The sequence below is a fragment of the Pogoniulus pusillus genome, chromosome 10 (assembly GCF_015220805.1).
Source record: "Pogoniulus pusillus isolate bPogPus1 chromosome 10, bPogPus1.pri, whole genome shotgun sequence".
Taxonomy (NCBI): domain Eukaryota; kingdom Metazoa; phylum Chordata; class Aves; order Piciformes; family Lybiidae; genus Pogoniulus; species Pogoniulus pusillus.
The window spans coordinates 23,002,851-23,011,058 of record NC_087273.1 but is presented as its reverse complement, the minus strand read 5'-3'; the positions used below and the strand labels follow the sequence as shown (position 1 = coordinate 23,011,058).

The window sequence follows — 8,208 nt, the reverse complement described above, 5'->3', positions numbered from 1 at the left end:
CTACCTAAGAAACCTTATCTCCTTCCATGACAAGATGAACTGAATATTGGATGAGGGAAAAACTGTGAACATTGTCTACCGAGAATCATAAAAAGCCTTTGATGTTGTTTCCTGTACAATTCTCTATAAAAACTGGCTGCTCATGGCTTTGATTAGTGGTGGTCAAGCGAGTTAAATGCAACTGGCAGCCAATCGCAAGTGGTGTTCCTAAGGGCTCAGTGTTGGGAACACTTCTGTTGAACATCTTTATTGATGACCTTAATGAAGATCGAGAGCCATCAGTAAGTCCACAGATGACACCAAGTTAGGTGGCAGTGCTGCTCATTATAAGGGTAGAGAGGCTCTATAGACGGACTTGGATAGATGGGCTCTTTAGGCCAGTGTTAACGGTATGAGCTTCAATAAGGCCAAGTGCCAGGTCCTGCCCTTCAGTCACAACATCAAGCAACGCTACAGGTTTGGGGAAGTGTGTCTGGAAATCTATCTAGCTGAAAGGGACCTGGGGGTTCTAATTGACAAGCAGCTGAATATGAGCCAGCAGTGTGCCCAAGTAGCCAATGGCTTTCTGGCTTATATTAGAAATACTGTGTCCAGCAGCAACAGGAAGTTGATTGTCCCCCTGTACACTGATGAGGCCACACTGTGAGTATTGTGTCCAGTTTTGGGCACCTCAATACAATAAAAATATTGAGGTATTGAAACAAGCGCAGAGGAGGGCATCAAAGACAGTGTATTTTGGTGGGCAAAACTAGCCTTGCTCAAATATCAAAGTTAAAGCAAGCATTTGACATGAAAATGATGATGGGAATACATATGGCCATTAATATAAATAAATTGCTCTGAAAATTCATGCCAAGAAGCTATAAAGGAAAATCCATGGAGGAGTCTGTTGTTTTGTTGTTGTTGTGTTTCTTCTTAATGTGAAACATTCCTCCACTTGATGGCAATTGCTTTTCTTGTAACAGGTGTTTTGTTCATCTGAAAAGAAATGTGTAATCTTTATTGATCAAATTACTCTGAAATTTGTTCTTGGTAGTTCCATATTTCACTGATGACCAACTGACAGTATGGCAACCTAACTAAAGACTTTGCCTTACCAGAATTTGGATGCATATCCATCCTAACACCTGCAGTTTTAATATTAGACTGGGGAATCATTTAATGCTGCACAGAATGCAGAGCTGGAAGTAGAAAGAAATCACTGCAAATACTGTTCAAAGAAAAATTGTAAGAACAACAAAATCCTGCCCTTCAAAAAAACTTATAAACAGTCCCCCCCAAAAAAACTCAAAACTAAAACCAAATAATATACAAATAAAAAAAAAAAAAACAAAAACAAAAACAAAAAAAAACCCCCACAAACTCCCAAAAAACAGGAAAAGAATCCCAACACATTCCTTTGGATATGCCTTTTTGTGTATGTGGATTGCTACAGTTTATCCTACACAAGCAAAGTTCCATACACAAAAACCACTGCTGTAACTAATGACCAGCCCAAACCAAGCCCTCTCTCACAAACTGTAAGGTGTGAGAAAGCAACTGCTACTACAGTCACTGTTTACACTACAGTTATCAGTGGTGGAAATAACAAACCTACTAACTTAGAGGAAATGAAGAAAGTTCAAGTATTGAATCAAAAACTTTTAGGGAAAGTTCCATTAACTACCCCCATTTTCAGTAGCGTGCTTGAGTAGGAGAGCTGTGGATAGAAACTTGTCGCTGTGAACCCAAACGTCAAGTCCTTGTGCTTCAGAAACGCCAACGGCGGGCTGGCTCTGGTTGGGGTCGGTGCACTTGCGGCTTTGCCTCTGCACTTGTGTCAAAGGCCAGACTAACAGTTCTGGGCAGTTAACTCCGTTGTTGGATGGGTGCCAGTCGGAGTGTGGGCTGTGCCAGCACGCAGGGCCCCCCTTCCCGACGACCACTCAGTGGGGCTTGGACTCGCCAACCCCCCCGATTGCTGCAGACGCAAGGCAGGTCCGGCTCCACGGCCCACCCGCACATGGCGACCACCACCTTCCTTTTCCGGCCCTAGTCACCGACTCAGGACTCTACCACACTGCTGCGGATACTGCCCTACTCAACCCCTGCCACCACCGCTGCTGATCCTCGGGCAGGGAGGGCAGGCGGGCGGGCGGGAGGAGCATGGCACAGCGAGGCCGGGCGGGGCCGGGTCGTACTAGGCCGAGCCGTGCTGGGCCGCTGGCAGTGTCTGCCAGCAGCTTCGCTGGTGGGGCGGCTCCGCTGCCCAGGGGGGTGTCGCGCTGGTGTCCTTGTCAGGCTTTTTCTTCTCTGTGCTCGCCTGCAGCCCGCAGCATGGCCGGAACACCGCGGGGAGAGCTGCTTTCCTTCCGTGCCTTCCAGGAGACCTGCCCTGCCGGCTACGAGTACGGGTACAGCGGCGACATACGCAACCTCGAGAGAGCGAGTTCCCCCGGCTCCAAGGTACCGGGGGCCGGTGCAGCCGAGAGGGACGGCTGAGGGAAGGCAGAGCAACCGGGGGCGGGACGGTGGGACAGTAGGTCTGCCGTGCCGTGCCGCGCCTCAGGTCCGTGCACTTCTCCCCTCGCCTTCGGCACAAGTGCCGCAGAGGTGCTGTTGGCCACAGCAACATGATATTAGAAAGGAGAAAAGTAAATTAAAATGATAAGACAGCCTTTGTCTGCTGAAGGTTTTGAGTTTAGGAGAGTTGTTTTAAAATACTTATGCGAGTTATGTATATTTTTCCTCTCTGTTAAACATAGCTTGCACATACTAGTTCAAGTTGATTTCTGCTGGATGTCTGCCTGCTGCACAAAGCTGCTGCAATTTAATCTCTTCTAATAAAGAGAGGTCTTAACTAGTTCTACTGGATAAAAGAGAATGAGCTCTATTTTTAGGTAGTTAACAGTAATTTCTTTCTGTGTGTTTACGTGGTACATGTATTAAAGATCTTTCCATCACTGGAGTTGGAGAAATAGCCAGATTTTGCTGCTCACTATTTATGCAAATTGAATTTTTGGAGCTCCTATCTACATATGCATTAATCAAGCATAATGCTCCATTTTGGAAGTGCCATTTTATGAGACAAATATGATAATAATAATTGTGGTAGGACAATATATTCACCTCCTTCTAATTGCTGATATTTAATATCATCCCCTGAGGATGCAGTTAGTGTTCTCTGGGGAAGTCAGACCTTTTCTGTGTTACAAACTTCACTTGCATGGAATTACTGCATCTCTTGTAGCTCTAGTGTTTATAACTGTACAAGTGCCTACTGAGAAAAAGGTTGAGCTGATGCTTCTAGGGAGCACTGGCTATGAGATGTACTGTAAACCCAGGATTTTTCAAAAGTGATCTACTTATGTTCCTGTCAGAGTTTGTGGCAGTTTCACTCTTCCCTCCATGAGAAGGCAAATGAGGCTTGTGCTAAATGTGTTGGGGGTTTCCCCTTCAGTTTTTGTGAAGAGATAAAAGGAACTACTTGAATCAGAAGGAGTGTATCTGTTTTGGCATGGAAGCCCTAAATTTTACCTTTTAAGCCAAAGTTTGTCTTCACTTTTGTAATTTGAGGGCTGTTTGCTGATGACTAGGGCAGCTCCTTAAAAATACATGTGAAGTCTGAGAAACAGATCCCTCTTTCACAGGCAGCAGTGTATGTGCAGTATGTGACCTTGAGTTTAATCTTGTGAGCTGTGCACCCTAATTAGCAGTGTAGGACTGTAAATAGTGCTTTAGAAATAGATAAAAACATCATAAGGAGTTTGTAGGTTCTGTTGTTAAATAGTAAATATGAGTATACTCCTTTGATGATATCATAGCAAAGAAAATATCAGCTTCAGATTGTATTATAGCTTAAAAGGTAAAAGGCTGATTTGTGATTTGTAGTACACCACTTAATCCCAAGGTACCATTCCAGTTCCAGTTGTGTCACTATTCTCCTCTAAAATAGCTGTATGTGTTTCAGTGGAAGCTTTCCAGGAGTGATAAATACTGGATACTCATCTCCCAGACAAAAATCAGCACGTATTAGAATCACATGTTCTTCAAAGGCTGCTGATTATTTTGAGACAAGATGTGCTATAACATTTAATGTCAAATTGGTCACTGTCATGTACTTCAACAACAGTCATGTAGCAAATCATGCTACTACCTTAGTAGTAGGAATGTTTGTGATACCTGTGATTACTAACAGCAATAATAATGTTCCTTGCCTATTAAACAAGAAGGAACCGTAAACTAAGCTTTGAGTAGCAGAATAGGCCTTTCTTTGTTTGAAGCTCAAATGATATCTCATTAACTGTTCACCTGTACAGGAGCATACTCTTTTGTTCAGTTAAGGAATAATTTGGGACTGGATCTGATCTTACATAAAAATAAGACTTTTTACTCATATTGCTGGTAATTATTTGCACTGAGACTTTTCCTGAAACTAGAATGGGCAAGGCAAGTCATCTCCAAAAGCTTCAGTTAGTTCTCAGTGGCTTGCTTAGAAAAGGTCAGCTCTGCCCTCCAACAACAGGAGAGCCTATCTGTTTTATTATATTGGCATAATTTCAGAGGTAGGAGATGCATTCTTAAGTGTCAACTCAGAAAAAAACTGCTGATAGGTAGCTGATGCTGGCATTTTATGAAACTTGTGAAGATGTGTGTACTGTGAGCCTAAGGAGTTGTGCTCATCTCTTAATTGCAAACGTAGGCATGACCTCAGTTTGCTTCCTGCCAAACCAGAAATTCTACCAGACTTGTGTCTGAGAGATATTTTCCTTTTATTTTTTTTCTTTTTAAACATCTACAGAGTTTTTGTTTGTTTGTTGTTGTTTGGTTTTGTGGGTTTTTTTTTGGTTGGTTGGTTGGTTTTTTAAGGGCCTTTCTGTTTGATCTGGTAGCTGTGTTCTGCTTGGGTTTATGTTACTTTGCCTTGATTTCCTAATTGTTAATATTTTTAATCTGTGTATGAATACATTCCTTTTAGTGTCTTTTTAAAATTTTCTTGAAGTGACTCTGTGTTTGGGAAAAGTTAGGTTCTTTGAGCAACTTAGCAGTGGACAAGTCTCATGCCATTTAAAAATGAGTTTCATAATGAGGGATGAAGTTATTGTGATTCATTGGTTGTCTAAAGTCCGTAGACTTTAGACAACCAATGAATCACAATAACTTCATCCCAGAAGCAAGACATGTACTGTTTTATGGTGAGATGCAATATGTAGTTGCAAGTTCCCTGAAGGCCACCTATCCTTTGCTATCCTGAATCAAGCTGGGCAGTTACACTCCTGGTAGACAGCATCTCCTAGAAAGGTAAAACTAAGTTCACTCATATTCTGAGATTGCCATATGTTGACAGTCCAATGCTTGCTCCTCCTATGCATAGGCAGCTAAAGCAAAGTGTAGATGAGGAATCAAGCATCTTTTGTTGCCTCCTTGGAAGATTCTGGGTAGTTAGAAGATCTGGTGATTGTCCTGGAGACTAAGTCTCACTAAGTTCCCTCATATCTAACTCATCTGAAACAGATAAAAATGTCTTCTTTGTTGTCTGAAGCTGAGATGCTCTCTCCCTACAACTGAGCAAGACTTGTTTGCTCTCACCTCAGTGTCTGAGAGATGTGTGGCTGGTAATTTGCTCCTGTCATTTGTAATCCCTCTGTCACAATGTTGTTTGATTTTGTGAACCATAAGTTTTTAAATTGTTACTTGGAAAGGAAAACAAAACAAATAAAATACATTTATTGAAGGACAGTTTGAAAAATCAGAAGACATCTGGGAGGATATATATTTACTGAGTAGAGAAAGTGTAATAAAAAGAAGCTAAACTATGGGAAGTGCAACTGCAGAATTCTTTGACAGTTGTTCTGTAAAAAACTAAACACATGTTCATGAAAAACCTTACTCCTTGTCTATTTCAGGTCAGCAGTATTTATGTAAATAAACTATTATTTAAAGAATTGGCATCAAAGAGGAAGTGTATGTGGAGCATAAAGTGTAGATTTAGTACCAAATGCAGTAGTAGCAACTGCCTGCATAGGAGTAACAGGTACTGGTAAGGAATTCTTTTGTGTTCCAGGGTTCAGGCTCTTTGATGGTCTGCTTCATGACAGGCGTATCTTTCAACTAATCACACAGAACTTGGTAATCTTTTGCTCTTTTTAAGGGACAGAGATCTTCGTGAAGAGTAGTCAGTGATATTGTCATTGTAATATTTCAGTACTAAATAAAAGTTTAGTTACTTTAAAGTTTAGAGGGAAAAAATGCCTGAATAGAATAGGTAATATCTTCTTAAACTGTATTACACAATCTAATACATGTAATTAATTTTTAATTTCAGATTTGGTATTTTAATATCCATATAAAGATGTTCACGTTTACACTGGCTATATAGTTTTCTGTGTTACATTTAAAACTGCTGTGAATATAGAAATGCTAAACAAAAAAGTAAAGTACCAAGTCCCATAAAACCCATACAACTGACATGAATTCATAATTTTCAGTTGTATTTTGGAGACAAGTTGGGACCAGACCTTTTGCAAGAGGAAATAAACATATATACACATTCTGTTTTTAAATCATTATACAGAGATTTATATAGAAATACTAGATTTTAAAAGACACCGTGTTGAACTCTTTAGATGCTACATGATATCAGTGACTTATTTATAAAAAAAATAAATTTTTAATTAGAAGATACATTGTCTCTAAAATTTATGTCTGGTTAGGGTGGATCCCTCCCCTGGTAGAATAAACTCACTAGAGCACAGACTTTTGGAAAGTCAGGGAAAAATGAAATTGTATCTCTTATAGTTTAAATATAACGGTATGAGGAGAATAAACTACTACAGAAATATAATAACCATAACAAAGATGAGGAACGGATCAAGTGGCAGTGAAGCAGCAAAAGCAGCAGCAGCAGCCAAAACAGCAGTGGGGGAAGATAGCAGCAGGCACAGCTGAAGCAGCAGAAGCAGCAAGGGGAAGGTCCAAGCTGTGCTTCAAGACATAAAGCTCTTGATGCTCCAATGAAACTGTATTAACTTATCCACTGTTGCAATTGTATAGCCTTTCTCTAGAATGTTTGCCACTCCACTTAGAGCTTCTACTTCTAAGTTTCTCTGTTCCAAATATTTATATGTCTGAGCTAGAAATATAGCTCACACAGCCACAATCCACCCCTTTAATATGATTCCCATTGGAGCATCAAATAATTCCTTCTAATTAGATGGAGATGATGGAGAAGATAAGATGTATGAAGATGAGATGATGGAGAAGAGGAGGCTTAGGGGTAATCTCATTGCTGTCGACAACTACTTGAAGGGAGGCTGTAGCCAGGTGGGGGTAGATCTCTTCTCCCAGGCAAACAGCAACAGAACAAGGGGACACAGTCTCAAGTTGTGCCAGGTGAGGTATAGGCTGGATGTTAGGAGGAAGTTCTTCACAGAGAGAGTGATTTGCCATTGGAATGGGCTGTCCAGGGAGGTGTTCAAAAAAACCTGGATGAGGCACTTAGTGCCATGGTCTAGTTGATTGGACAGGGCTGGATGATGGGTTGGACTGGATGATCTTGGAGGTCTCTTCCAACCTGGTTGATTCTATGATTCTATGAATTAAGGATAGCATCAGTGTCATGGACGGTAGTCGTCCAGGTTTCAGGCATTTTCTTCTATTAGCGATCATCCATCTCCTTATTTCCATCTGTCTCAGGTTTTGGCTACCTCAAATGTTTTCAGAAAACAGTCTTAGAAACATGTTTTCTTCAGTGAATGGAATGGAGCAGGACTCTCAGCACTCACAGGATTCATGCTCATGTATGGTGGGTTCTTCATGGGTTTTATGGGTACCACAATTATCTACAAAATAACTTACAACAACTTACATCTGCATTCTCTTTGCTAATGTCAAGTTCCTTTGTGGAATACATTGTATTTCACCATTCTTTTACATAACCCAGTCCTTCAGCAGAAACCACCCCTTAGACAGGCGTAGCCTCCCCTGAAGGGGAGAACACCCAAACAGACTTCCCCAACAAATTCTTTTCAGGAATGACAGGAACACTATCACCTTCTACCTTTTGCAACATATCGAGCTGGACCTGCTTGGTTGGCAGAACCAATAGCAAACCATTGTACCATTCAGTTTTGCCTGAGGCAGGTGCATAATAGGGGTTGTGGTATATCCATTCAGTGGTGTGCTCTTTGGCCCAAGTTTTTATGAGGTTATTCTTTAAATGAGTACCAT

At 41.2% G+C, this 8,208-nt stretch overlaps 1 long non-coding RNA gene across 1 annotated transcript; it reads right to left on the bottom strand.

Annotated features, from left to right (window-relative positions):
• Positions 1 to 709: 709 nt before the first annotated feature.
• On the bottom strand, positions 710 to 1,752 carry LOC135179009 (uncharacterized). The gene is made up of 2 exons (XR_010303850.1): positions 1,667 to 1,752; positions 710 to 978 (listed from the first exon to the last, which is right to left on the bottom strand). It is a non-coding gene; the product is annotated as an uncharacterized LOC135179009 (long non-coding RNA).
• Positions 1,753 to 8,208: the final 6,456 nt, after the last annotated feature.